General features: G+C 38.5%; 1 protein-coding gene across 1 annotated transcript in view; it reads right to left on the reverse strand.

The window, feature by feature from the left end:
• REPS2 (RALBP1 associated Eps domain containing 2) overlaps positions 1-14,539 on the reverse strand; it is an 88,092-nt gene extending 73,553 nt beyond the window's left edge. Inside the window, exon 1 of the mRNA XM_017728466.1 lies at positions 14,522-14,539. The gene's annotated coding sequence lies outside the window, so the exon portion shown is untranslated. The remainder of the gene's footprint in view (positions 1-14,521) is intronic.
• Between the last annotated feature and the right edge of the window lie 495 nt (positions 14,540-15,034).

Genomic DNA, 15,034 nt, shown 5'->3' on the forward strand with positions numbered 1-15,034 from the left:
GGGGCTTGCATAGGGGAGGGAGAGCAGTTTTACATATGCTCTCCTGGTGACCCATCCACCAAGAAACCAAAAAAGCACCTCCACTGATGATCTGCTTCTCCCCACAGTTGTGGGCTCATTGCTGACAAGCATGACTGGCAGTTTTTTCTTTCTTCAAGTCCTTTGACATACTAACTTTCTAAGTTCTTCTACAGCATCTGTACAGAGGAGTTTCAACCTCTAGAAAAAATTCTTTCAAGTAGAAAAAAAGATCAAACTATTTGCCCACAAGAACTTTCTCTCTAGAAACAAATCAGTGTATACATATTTTGCAATGCTATCTGAAAGACTCTCAGATTTTATTAAAAAGTGAAACATCAAGATAAAATGATTTTTTAAAAAATCTATGCTATGACACCAGTTCTGAATTAAAACAACTTGCCTACTCTAACTAGCAACAAGAAATTAAAAGCAGCACTGTCCATTACACATTTTTAAAAATGTAAACTTCCTAACTCTCAGATAAAATTCTGGTGAGTACAGATTCTTAAAATATTTGGGAGAAAAATTAAAAAAAATAAAAGCCTTTTCTCAACATGTATGGCAGATACACTGTATTTACTACATTTCAAAACCCTGTTGGGATTGATGTCACAAATAATTCTGACTCTCAGCATTGTATGTATCTTACTAGCACAAAGAGGGTATTTAATACTGAAACATAAAATACAGCTGTGAGGAGTCCTATGCCTACAGATTCAGGTGATCTTGAGGTACATGCAAAACCAGGATGATTTTAACTCCAACAAATGACAAACTGTGCTACCTTTTCCTCACGAATAAACCCTAAGAACTACATAAACCTACTGAGAATTGGTATGTTCCTATGCAAACAATCACAAAAACATTGTGACAATCACAAATGTCACAATGCATTAAGAAGCAAAAAGCATTCAAAATGCCACATAAATAATACAGTTTATGAACACCAATTAAAAAATATTTTTGAGAAAGATAACCTTATTCCTAAAATAGACATGCCCTTTTAGAAACCTATTTGCTTACCTGTATGTTTCATCCTTCCAGATGCAGAAATATAGAAAACCTTTCGTTCACAATGAACAAGTCACACAAAAATGACTCAATTGAACTACAGTTTATAATAGAATTTATTTGTATTCTGTACCTTTCTTTTTAATGTCACAATATTTGGGCAGCATACCCAGGCTCTTACTGTTTTAAATCCCTCAGAACTGCTTTCACAATAATAATTCCCACAACACTGAAAATCTTTGGCACTATACTTTAATGTCAAAAGGAATTAATTCAAACTCAAAGAATACAAAACCTTTTGTCCTTTTTAACAAGACATTTTAATGAGGTATATAATTGTACTTATTGCACATCAAGAGCACAAATTTAACCCAGATTGCATAAGAATACCAGAATTATTTTTTCCTGCTTGCTAAAAAAGCTGGAGGCATTTCCATGTAGTACTAACCTTAAAAACCTTGACATCCCCACAGGAAACTGATTTTCTACAAAAACTTTGGGAAGGGTTCAGCTTGGATTCCTGAGCAAGACATTTACAATCCATTTGGGTCCCAACCTACAACACAGCCCACAGATGAGAGCACAGCATATGGAAACCCAACACATTGAACAAGCCCACATCAGATGAAACTTTGAGAATAGGAGGAGCTGAATGGAAGGTAACAAAACAAACAATTCTAGAGTTTAACATTTTTGCTAAGTCTCCTTATTAAACATTCTGTAATGAAATTGTTTTCACAGTAATTGCTGATCTTCTGTAAGTCTTGAAAGACATTGAGATGGCAATCATCCAACTTGTTTTGCCCCCAAGAATTTATTACATGACTTGTTTTTAAAGGAATTAATAAGAAACATTTCCTACTCAGAAAGGAATTTACTATGAATTTATTCCCTTACAGAGGGAATTTTAATTTTAATTTTGGGGTTGTTTTTTTCAGTTTGGTGCCATTAGTTCCAGCTGAGGGCCCTTTGAACACTGGGCACTGTTATGAGGCTTTTATTTTCTGGTCCACAACTGATGCTGGTTTCAGGGACAAAAAGTGTCTGTGACCACACGAGGAAGCCACTAGCAGTTGTATGTTTTTAAAACTAGAATTTAAAGGAAAGAAAACAGACACAGGTGAACACACCATGCAACACAATACACCATTTCAACATCTCTGTAGGAGCTCTAACTTCAACCCTGCCTTGCTGGAAACTAACGTGCTTTTATGAACCTCAAAATCTTCATGAACTCTTTATGCATTAGCCCACTGGGGCAAAGAGACAGTTTTGGGGCAGGCACAATTCACTGACGGACAGCAAAGATCCTGCAGTTGGTTGATGCATTTTGGCTGTCTTCAGAGTCGTGATCTGTGGTTGTGATCACCAGAATGGGTAGTACAGCCCTATCCATAGGGAGGACCTCTCCTGGCACTGCAGCTCCCCAGGGCCTTTGAAAACATACCAGTGTGCCTCAGACACAAGGGAGTCCCCCTGAGAACTCAGAGGAAAGCCACAGTGAAATTCCCACTTCTCTGAAGAATCACTCCCATATGGGCTTTATTCTTCTGTCCATGTGACCATTTGTACTGTTTTCTGTCTTATTAGCAAATGCTACCTCAGGATTCTTGACCAAAAACTTTATTTACTTGCACCTTCCCAAGACTTCCTGGAGAAATGTCCAAATGTAAATTCCAGTTTGCAGCACTAAACTAAAAGGAGGCATGGTAACAGTTGGCTTAAAAAAGGAGAGGAATAATCTGTTCTTTATATCCTCTGTACACAGGATATAAACAACATAAGGCTTAAAAACAACCTTAAACCCAAAGGTAAGGCAGCAGTAGAGTCCATTACCTATAAAAGTTTTAGAGTTAGCACAAGGATTAACAAATTGCTCAACACATGGAAATGGGATTTTGCTATGGACAGGAAAGGGTATTTAGGGATCATCCAAGGCTCTTTCCATGCTTGTAGATTATTCAGCCTCCTTTAAAGATGTGGCTAATGTGATCACACCACACAATACTCTCACCAATACACTTCATAACTCATTAGCTTTGGTGCCCACTTGGTTTGAAAGAAGGGCAGAGGTGTCAAGAAAAGCATCTCCCAGACCATGATTTTCACAGGTCTTATCAGTACCACTGACACAGCTCAGCCCCTTCCCTATGCTGACACAGCCATCAGATGTCATGAGTTGTTTCTGAACCAGTTAATGTTTCTGCTACCACTGGCCCATGAAAAGTGCTGTGCTGTGCTCACGCTGCCACTTGCCTTTTTCCTATGAAAAGGCAGTGTGGAAAACCAGGAGCAAGGGATGGCAGCCCAGTGGCAACTCTTAGGACACAAGTCCTAAGTCCTGAAAGATAAGATTGTGTCCACTGGTCCCTACCTCAGCAGCCATTTCAAGAAAAAACTACAGAAAGATTGCTAATTTTCAATAACACCTAACATCGACAAAAACCTCAGACATGCTCTTACTGATTATCCTTTCTTTTATTTCCTGTCACACCTTGAACAGTGAAAATTACAAAGTCCTGTCTTACTGGGCAGCCTTCTTACTAATGATCAAACCTTCTTCCTTTTATACACTAAAGGGATCCACGATCACTCCAGATTCACGGGTATTCCTCCCTACTGGCTTCTTGCTCTAAAAGCAGCAGAGCCAGTAATAAGAGCAGAGAAATATTCAGACCCAGCTGAGCAGGGCTACAGGGACAAAGGTGTGCATTGCCCATAGCTGTATCCTGCTTCTCAGAGGAAGTTCAGCCCTGGCTTTTTCAGAACATGCACAAACATCTCTCTAGACTGGGGAAGCTGGTTAAACACAAGCATACATCCTCTGAAATTATTTTCCATTCCAAACAGTCTTTCAAACAAACCACGTTGCAAGCATTTTATACAGCTTAAGACCTGGAACACATTTACAAAGTCAAAAGGTACACGGTAAAGGAAAGTTTGGCTCATAATTAGATAACCTTACATAATTTTTTCCAAGATTTGGTATCAGCAAAAACATTTCTGCCATGAAATGAATAGTGGAGTTTGTTATTTTTAAATTCCACTGGATGTAGTTGTGCAGGTTTTGTACAAGAAAGTATTTTCCTGCAATGTTTATACTTAAACATTTCTATAAGAAAAATTTAAAGGTAAGACAAATGTTCCTTCCAAGTTAAGAACAACAGCAGAGAAATAGTGAGAAATTAAGCAAAGTCATTTTTACTCATAGTAAAAACCACTTGTTTTTTTAAAGATTAAAAAAATAATAATCTGTAAATACTTTCCGAATGTTCCACAATCCTCTTAATTAAGAATGAAATAGATATGGAGATAATTAATGAGATAGATATATCACAAAAGAAATGTTTTGTATAAGACAATCTTGCTGCTGAGAAGACTTAAGCAAGCAGAAGAATCTCCTGCACACCAGCACAACTAGGGCAGTTTCCTCACCACAGGCAGTGGAACTTCCTGCAGGGAAACCACTGCTAAATGATCTAGACTTCTTAGACACAGCTGAAGAAATTAATGCCTCCTCACACAAGTGAGTGAGGAATGAGAAAATGGCAATGATGTTGGGTATTTAATTTAGAAGCAGCCATGAGCTGCAACATGCTGAGCTGGCCCACTGTGTGAGGGGCTCATCTCCTTATTGTGCCAAGGATAACCCACCTGTTCATCTGAATCCCCAATATGATACATCATTTGGGGTCACAGGGAACCTGGGCCTAAGTACAATTTAAAAGAAAAAACAGGGAGGGGGAAGGAGCAGGCATGTTCTCTCCAGCTCCCAGGCAGATGGCAGTCACAAAGGCTGGAAACACTAGCAGAAAGAACTGGCACAAAAGGAACAAGAATAGTGCTGGGGCACATTGTCTCCAGCTTCACGGGGAGTTAGAGGGAATTTATAGAACAGACAGCTCCCAAAGCCCTGCAGTGATCAGCTGGGGGTGCAGGTGATCCTGCAAAGCACTCCGTGGGCAAGGGGTACCTGCAAACAGAACTCCTGGCAAGCCCTTAGGGGACAACATTAAACCTCTCAGTGGCTGTGGCCTATTAAATAGCAGAATATATGAGACTCCATCTCCACCAGTGTCCAAGTACTTGCATTTTTCTTAATGCCAGAAAACTAAGGAAACCAAGGAGGCGACAGGATTCAGCTCTAGTTTCAAGGAAACCTTCTCAAAGTAATACATTTTAGTAAGACATACAATTAAAAAAAAGCCCTAAGTAAAGCTGACAAAAAGAACAAGAACACATCCCTTCCGTTTCTCATCCCACTATTTATTTATTTCCTGGCAGATGCAGAGAAGTGTTGAAGCAGCAGCTCTCTTGGCTGGTGGAAGTCGCCAGCTGGAAACTAGGGGAACAAAGAGCAGTGCAGGTGGAGCCGCGTGGGAAGAGACAGGGGGAGCAAAGACGGGCACAAAAACAGCGGCACAGAGCAGATACGGAGACACCCGCCTGTCCCTTCTGCTCTTCTCCACTCACTACTACAGTGATTTTTAAAATGCTATTTTACAGCCATCTTTTATCTCATCCCCACACCACTCTTTGGAATCACAGAATCATTTAGGTTGAAAAAGACCCTAATTGAGTCCAACTGTTAGCCCAACACTGCTCCACAGATGGTGACTTGACCACTTCCCTGGGCAGCCTACATCAGTCAAGGAGTTGTCATTGAGCAGCAAAACCAATAAACCCCAGCTTTCTCTAGACCCTTGTCTTGAGGTGACATTCCTTTAATGTTTAACATGGGCTGATTTCCTTTTGGAACCTTCCTCTCAGCAGCAAAATTAATAGGGTTTTCTTTTACCAAATGACTTAGTCTTCCACATAACTCTCAGGAACTCTTCAAAGTCTCTCAATTTTCTTGAAATTTTGTTGAGATAGTTAACAAATTCAGAAGTTACTACTGGGCTGAATTAATAGCATCATTGCACAAGCCGCACCTCTTTCGAAAATCGGACCAAAGAAACCTCAGCCCATGACATAGGAAATTGACAAATTTTACATTACAGTAAGAAAGGTGAAGTAGAGTAAGTAGCAATAAAGGAGACCATCTCTTTTTTTTAGCTGAAAGCATACAGCTATATAGGAAATGGCAAAACCTTTCAGGAATATAGGTTTGTGTTTAGTCATATAGTGATAACAAAAAGACCATTAGTTGATAGGTCATTCCTAGCAGGAGATAAAATCTTGAATTGAATAAAGAACAGGGTGACACATCAAGCCAACCCCTAATGTGGTACCAGATGAGGGATGCCTTTCCTGCAGTATACATTACACATTCAGAAACCCAAAGGTGTCTTCAGCCATTTGACCATTTAATGGTTAATGAGACTGATGGGTGTTCACATAAGGATAAAAATAGCCTTCATATTATCCTTGTAACCTTGGCAATAAATGAGCTATTGCTGCTACAGAGGGGTAAACTGAATGTTCTATTGCAAATTAGTACTTCTAGCATTGTGCTTGCAGCATTTCTAGACAGACCACAAGAAAAGGGGAACTCTAACAGAGAGTGAGACTATCATTATTAAAAGCATTGACAGAAAATTCTAACAGAACAGAAACATCAGGAGCAGAGCAAAAGAAACATTTTATATTACATAGTACTAAAAATCCATTTGAGGTTAAAAAATTTTTAAGTGTAAAGTTTGGGAAGTGGTTCACTATGGCAATGTATATTAGCTTATGATTCAAACACCTTTCCTTGGAACAACACAACTCCATTAAGCTCTTTCATTAAGAAACTATAGCACTGGCCATCTTACAGCAGTGGTGAACTGTTTTTGAAATGGCTTAATGTTCTCCTAGAAAGGAAAATTTCTGTACAATGTTTCTTGCAAGACATATTGTCTTGAAAGTGTCATCAGGAAGCAAAGCAAACTTTCAGGTATTTAAAGTTGGCCCAAATAATATCACTGCTCCAAAAGAAGTTTTTCTCCACAGAGTCACATATCACCCAAGCCCCTCAACGCGACAGTGCTGTGGAAAATGTAGAAATGCTGTTCTGGGCCAATGCCAATTTGACCATAGGATGGTCCTGCAACTCTAGATTTAGGGCCCTATATATTACCAGAATTCTCCATATGGAAGGGAATAGGAACACATAAAGCTAGACAGCACTACTCATCCACTCATTTAAATGTATTTCCCATCTGCAGCCCTTGACACATCATTCCTCTTTCTCTTCATTAAAATGTCAAACACTCATAATTTGAAACTTAACTTGACCAACTTACTAGAAGGACTATAAAAGTATTATGGTGCTCAACTATTAATTAGATGGTTACTAATATTTGCACTTATATGTTGCCAAATAATTTAAACTATAAAATTTAAACTGCGTAGTAAGGGAAAAAAAAGAAAGAAAAAAGATTCACAAATGTCTCTTTTACTTTTGCCCTTCTGGATGTTTCACTCCCTCAGAGATGTTTACTTTAAGGTCTGTCCTTCAGTACCTGAACAGAAGACCTTCATTCCACTTCCAGAGTAACCTCTTTTGTTGCAGGGCTTTAATTCAGTAGTTATACTGAAACTAAGTGCCTTGCCAGACTTTAGTAAACTAAAGCTTTACCTCTTGCACACTTCCCCTGCAATCAAATATATGCATAGTAAGTAATGCAATCTAAAAACAGCTAATGAGTATTTCCTATGGAAAAATACTCCTTTGGAGAGTATACTCCTCAAGGACAGTCCTGATTTAGACTAGATCAAATAAAAGATATAATTACTATAATACAGCTGTGGGTGGAGGAGGGGGTGGAGAGAGTGAGAAAGAAAATGAGGGACTGATAACTTGATGTAAATAACACTAAGAATTATTTTCCTGCTGACATCAGCACTGCCCAGTGCTGTTCTTTCTTGTTCTGAAACATTTGCTCTGGCCAGTGAACCTGGGACCTGTCATGCTGTGAGGTAGCAGGTGCTGTAATATCGTCAACCCCAGGCTCCCCATCCTGGTTCCTTCCTCTCACAACACTTAAAAGATGTTTTGACAGACACGACTTCACAGGTGTACTATTATAGAGGTATACTGTATCTCCAGAATAACAATACAGTGCTGTTTTTAAAAAGAAGTCCATGGTTTAGCGAGGGTAGCAACAGGAAACAATACAATTGCAAAAAAACCCCAAGCATACTATTTGATACAGGGGTACATCTCCACCATATATCAGGCATAGAAAACAGAAAGCTGAGGCTCTCTTCATTTCTAACCTTGGCAGCACCTCGTGAAAAACTCAACCTAAAAATTGGGTAAGATTTTGGCTCCAAATTTTGTTTTGGGGCATTTTGGGGGGTTGGTTATTTGTTTTGCATTTGGTCCTTCTATTGCTATTGCCAGGCTTTCCTTGAGATTACCCAAAGACTTTGCAGGAAGCTTCAGATCTCAGCAGAGTTTTAAACCTCACGTTATCCCTCTTTAAAGGTTACTGGGTTCTAGCCTGTTTCATCTTCCATCTGCAGCAGCCATTTATATTTATAACCTGCTCATCACCATGATACCTACAGCATCTAATAAAAACCAGAAACAAGCAGCTTCCTGGACCCTGCCTTTTATTACTCAACAACAGACAACAGCTCTTAACAACATAATTGGGATTTATTTATTTTTGCCTTCTGATCTCCTCCCAAACCAGACAAGCCCCAATAAACACTGGCCACCTCAATGACTCCTTCAGGCTTCTCCTCTTTCACATCCACTGCTTCCAATGACATTCACTGCTGTCCTGCTTCTACTTAACCTCCCTCAACCTCAGGTAAGGTCTCCGCTTACACATTCTTATAAGAGAAAACTAGTTTCAGCCTATCTATTCTTCATGCTTCCAACCAGCACCATAAGGGATCTCCTGTAAGTACCAGGAGCACAAAAAGCTGCTGGGAGGCATGAACTTTGCAGGTACCAAACACAGAAAGGAACCTGGCCTGTAACCCAGACATCAGCCCACCATGACCTGCAGAAATGTGCTACCTACTTTGGAATAGGTTTGTTTCTCCTTCTCACGCTTCTTTAAAAGGGTATTACTGTCTATTAGGTACAAAGGAAAATTTGTTTCCACTAATACTGAAGTCAGAGTTTACAGAAGAGACAGCTTGAACATATGGCACAAGTCCAGGTAGCTAAATATGAGAACACTTATAGCAGTTACAATTATATAGGTCTTCCACAAATTTCAGCAATAATAGAGAAAAAGGTCGTTCTTCAGAGATTAAAACATTTGATTCTTGCTTATCAGAATGAGTTATGGACAACTCTGCATGGCAGATCTGACAGCTGGTGTCCATCATTCTGAAAGCAGTGGCAGAAAGCATTTAAAGTTTTTAAAAACCACTGGAGTTAACATCCAGAAGTGGCGAACACTTCGAAAAAGTGAGGAATCCTCCCCAGCTAGATGGCAGCCATGAGATCCAGTCACCTTGACCTAGACTAAATGAAAATACTGCAACATCTTGAAGCACTTCCCAAAAAAAAAAAACCACCAAAAAAAAACCAAACCCAAACCAACAATCCACTACAATTCCAATGAACCTTCCAAATTTCTACCACAAAATGAAAAGGGTTTTTTCCAGGTCACCTAAATACAAAGGTACCATAGAGCCCCATGGAAGCTGTTGTTTTGATGTTTCACAGCTTTGTGGTTCCTCAGCAGATGACATCCAAGGCACCACAGTCTCCCTTCTGAACAGGCTGCCTGGCCACCATCACTTCTATCTGTAATGGCAGAATTAGTGTAAGGAACAGAAAGCAACTAGAAATGATGCACACAAACAATCTCTTGCCCAAAATACATGTGTTTAAGATGTCACAGTGCTTCAACATCCAAGCACTTCAAAACAAAAGTGTTTTTCTTTAATTCAACAAATTACAAGTTTTTAAACATTTCCAAAGCAACTTCTCTTGCAAACATTGTTAAATTTGCCCTAGAAGACCAGAAGACATTCTGGCATTTCCCATAATAATGCAGTTCTGGGTTTTGTTCTGCTTTCAGACAAAATGAGACTTAACTAATAAAAGAAAACAGAAATTCTGTGACATATGATGCATTTTTGCCACAAACAAATCTCTTACAGATATATCTCCTACTCCATCAAAATATTTTTTTTCCTAAAATGAGCATCTTTCTTCCACAGTTACTGTTATGTGATTTTTTTAGACTGGCTACCCCAAAAAACCTTGATGCTTCCTGTACCCCTCCTGTTTTATCACATTTGGCATGTTTCCTGAGTTCACTTCCCTAGCACTTACAACTACAGAGGTCCTCTTAAAGGCAATGCAGCAAACAGACAAAACATTATCTCCTACAGTTGTGCAGTTATCTTAATCAAAATCATTAAAACCCTTCCTTAGTTGAGAGTTATGGACTATTTTTATAAGACTGAAGAGTTGTCAAAAGTTTTCTTAACTGAAGGTATACCCTAATAGCTAATTCCATTGCACGTGGTATATGCAGAAGACACTTCCTGTCCTTCCTTGATCTTATATCACATTTACCTGTAGTTGGAATCAACACATCTTTTGGAAAAGCAGGTTAAATTTTTTCTCTTCCACACCACTAAACAAAACACTAAAATTATCACTATTTCATCCAACATGCTGGCACCTTATGTGCAGAAATGCATCATTCAGTCGGTGAGAATCTACTTGTTTGTCCAAACCAAGAGTTCTCCCTCGATTCAGCTAAAGAGCACAGGATTTCAAAGCAGCAACACTGGAGTCAAAGACAACACTGTCTCCAGAGCCCATGCACAGTCTGCCAGCATTTACAGCACATCTTCTATCATGATTTGTATTTGCATTTCTATCTGTACACAGTAAAGGAAAAGCGGCCTATGGCTACTAAAACATACAGATGCTCTTATAAAGACAGCAATTATTCAGAGGAGGGAAAGCAAAAAAAAAAAAGTTTTAAATACATACAGAATCACAGGATTGAGTTTTGGCCTCCCTCCCCTTTTATTCTTATTTTTGGCATTTGGAACCTCAAAGTACTTCACCTTTTACTTCTCCACTGCTGTTACTGTTCGCAACAAAATAATTCTGACTCTATTTGTTAGCCCACAGCAGTCACCCTGTTTTGCAAACGATTAGACACATTGTTTTGTTCCGAATACCATCATCTTGGCTTCCATAGGACATCATTGTGTAAATTATGCCAGAAGTAAATAATGCATGAAATGTGAAATGTTGCCTATGCCAAAGCTGATCTAATGTTTCTTGGTGTGGAAAGAGACTTTAAGAAAAAGAAAAGATTAAAAAAAAAGGTAAATTGATTTGAAAGGCTGACACCAAAAAACCACTTGAAATTTATAATCATAATAATAAAGTAATGCTACAGAAATTTGCTATTGAAAGTAGAATTCAGCTCCATGAGTCATACCGGAGTGAGCAAGCAGACACCATGGACCATGTTCAGACAGTTTGAATTCAAGCTCAGCCAAGTGTTTCCCATTAGCCAACTCTAAAATTTTACTGACACCAAGACAGTGGGAATTATGAGTCTCAAATCCAGCATTTTATTATGGCTCGGCCCAAAGGAGCATCTCCCCACCACTTCCTGATAACGAAGGGGACCGACCCAGTCCTGCATTATTCAGACTGTAGGACTACACAGGTGCAGGGGTAAAATACTAAAACCAACATTTGCAGCTTTTTTGGAGGGGGGAAAGACTGCAGGGCAGAAAAAATATCCTACAGACATAAAAAATAAAGCAGAAGAAAACACCGAAGATGTGCTCTGGTAGTCAAGCTATCGAAAGTTTCTCAAGACCCCCCTTTTTTTGTGGGCTTCACGGTGATGTATGTGGGGCACTCCTGTAGCTCTGCTCAGCACCGTGTGCTCGGTGCAAAGGCCTGCATGGCTCAAACAGGCACAAGAGATGATTTAACAGACAGCCACTGTGTAACCTTGGGGTAGTTTTAAGCAGCCTGTTCCTGACCAGAGAGTGCCCAGGGCACATATCAGAGGAGCATCTTCAACACCCCTCTGCAAACGTACCACCCCGTCTGAAACAACTGGCAGCACCAAGTGTCTGAACTTCAGTGTTTGCAGGGCAGATTTTTGGAAAAAATAAGCTATTAAAAACATTATTTAAGTCCAAAGAGATAAGACCCTAATTTCATAATTATCTAGATAAAGACATGTCTTGTCAGTTGGTCATCATTAAAATAAGATTCTTACTTTTTAAAAATAAATATGGTAGCATTTTTGTTCTTAAAACAAAGTAATAATTTAAAACGTATTTGAGCAACCACATCACCTAATATACATCTTAATTCTTATTTTATAAGAAATTTGCTCCACTATAATCTTTAACCTACTTGTGTGGGTATGTATGACATATGCAAAGTTAAATTTAGCTGAAAACTGGAATTCATTTAAAAATACATAGTCTTCATCTGCTAAAAAACCAAAAGCTACACATTTCTTATATATACAAAGATTTGGAACTTTATAAACACATGTTTTGTCTTTTAAACACCTTGATAAATGAAGTAAATATAATTTGCAGTTAATGATTTCTCTGATTATTTCTGGTCACTGTGTCCTACCAGATCACATCCCACCATATCCTTCCACCTCATCATCATATCTAAATGGCAGGAGTAAAAAAAAAAAAAAAAATTTAAAAAATAATGATAAACAAAAAAATGTTATTCCCAACAGAGTTCTCTATTTTATGCAGTGTCACCTAATAATGCTGCTGAATACAATAGATAAAGAAAATACTCCCTCTGTTCAGGAAGAGGGGATTACTATTTGTCCACAGTTGATTTTCTACTCCAGCAACCTTTTCAAGTTAATTATCCACTAACTCGCTGTTAAACTGTTTGACTGTCTCAAAAGTTGAACTAGTACATATGGCTCATTAATGTTTTATTTTACCATACTGTTGGTATGTTTAGGTGTCAATACATCAAAGAATCTTGCTTTACAGATATTATATCAGATGTATTTCTCAAATCGTAGTATTTTAAATTTAAATAGGTCATTTATCCTGATTCCTTGCCAGAGAAATGCTTGTTCCATCTTTCATGAATCTATCTTGGCTAAGTTTTTCAGCTCAGCTAAATTCATGTTTTCAGACTTTATACCATCCCTCTTTCACAGGGGCTGTTTGAGCCAGATTCAGCCACTGAAGTGAATTGTATTCAACATCTCCTTTGCAAAACAGACTGCGGCAACATCATCAATCTGTGTATAAACATCACAATACTGACAGCAGATTGCTGTAGATACACATATGACTAAGGAGGGGTTATACTCAACTTTTTGGTTGCACTTATGTAAGTACCATGACAAAACCACTTACTGAAAACATAAAAACCATTCATCATTGTCCTTGCTTCATACTGCATCAACGTCTCATGAAGAAAGTTAACTCTTTCTAATCCCAATGGATCTTTTTCCTCCATACCTTTTGTAGCATCATTTTAAACCACTGGCACAGCAAAGCATTATTTTCTTGGGAAATTACATAATTAATTGACACTTGGCTATTATGAAGGTTAATTACTGAAGGCTGCAGGCCCTGACCAGGCTAATTCTGACCATCCCACTGAATGTCTGTGGCAAGCAGGTCTAAGAGTCTATTTTACAGTGTGATTTGAAACACACTTGGAAGGAATGGCTTCTACAAATCATCTACTGTGTATCTCAGCATTGAGGTACTCAAAACTACTAATCTTGTAAGGAATGACTATGAAGTGATAGTTTACATCATAAAAAAACATTTAAAGATGTACTAAGACATCAATTTCATTTTTTTTACAGAGCACATCAGCAAGATCGCTCCATGTGAAGTTTTACCCTTTCCCTCATTACAATTTAGAAATTTTTTTAATAACAATACTACCCTGACTTTTACATCGGAGTTTTTCATTTTCCTACTTACATAAACACAAGTTTTCTTGTGACTCTAGAAAGGCAACGACAGTTTAGGAGATTGTGGTCAGAAGTACTGATACTGAAATGTCAGTTTTCCTTTCCTCTTCTTGCTGCACTGCTTACATGAAGTTATACCACACTTTTGTTCCTTCCTGACTCAAAGGCATCAGTAGGATGCAACTTCTCTCTAACACCACTTTTTGATGGACCTACGGTTCAGTCAGCAAAATCACACTGCCAGCACAAGCATAATGCCCCATTCTGTCAACAGCTGCAACAGAGTGAACTTTATTTTTTTAAAGTAACATAAAGTAACATTGAGTTACTTCCCTCACTCAAACAGCTAGCATTGCAACTGCGACAGCTCCTTTTCATTTGAGGCAGACAGTTAGTTCCACCCCAGCTATCACACAGGTATTAATTTATCCTTACGGAATTAAGAAAAATAAATTTCAGAAAGCCAATCCTTACTGGCATTTTTCCAAAGAAATATCAACTTAACCTTTTTTATTATTATTATTCTATTCACACTTCTGCTTTTTGAATGCATAATACAGTTAAAATGTAGAATTGTAACTATAGAGACAAGGCACAATAAACACAAGTTAACTCACGAAGTCTGCGGAAGAAAAGCACGACCGTTTGTCTGTGTTCCCTATTCACACAGTACTGGAAGGAGAGTCCCAGCTAAAAATGCAGTGCCTGTACAGCTCCAGCATCACACAATTAGTACTTGTCATCTTGGAGCTCATAATAACACAGTGTGTTCATTTGCAGAGGAAAGAATGCGTTTTCTTAGGAAATTGGATCTCTGTGCTGATAGTGCCAAGTCCACAAATAAGATTAAGGTTTATAAAAGTGAGAATTAAAAATACTGCCAGAAAACCAAGTGAGAATTAATCAAGTAAGTTAGAAACTAATGAAAAGAAATAAGCATTTTAGTGTAAATCTGAAGTCCAATTCTGCTCCTCAATTTCTTAAGACAAAATATTCAGTGACAACGGTAATGTCAACAAACAGCAGAACTAGCACAAGGTACCTCTCCTTTGCTGATCAGGGGGCAGTGATCCTGTAAAGCATTATTTTATCTGAAATGCCTGCAGACATCAGCCCATTGGTAGTTGGCA

The sequence above is a fragment of the Corvus brachyrhynchos genome, unplaced genomic scaffold, assembly GCF_000691975.1.
Source record: "Corvus brachyrhynchos isolate BGI_N302 unplaced genomic scaffold, ASM69197v1 scaffold11, whole genome shotgun sequence".
Lineage (NCBI taxonomy): Eukaryota > Metazoa > Chordata > Aves > Passeriformes > Corvidae > Corvus > Corvus brachyrhynchos.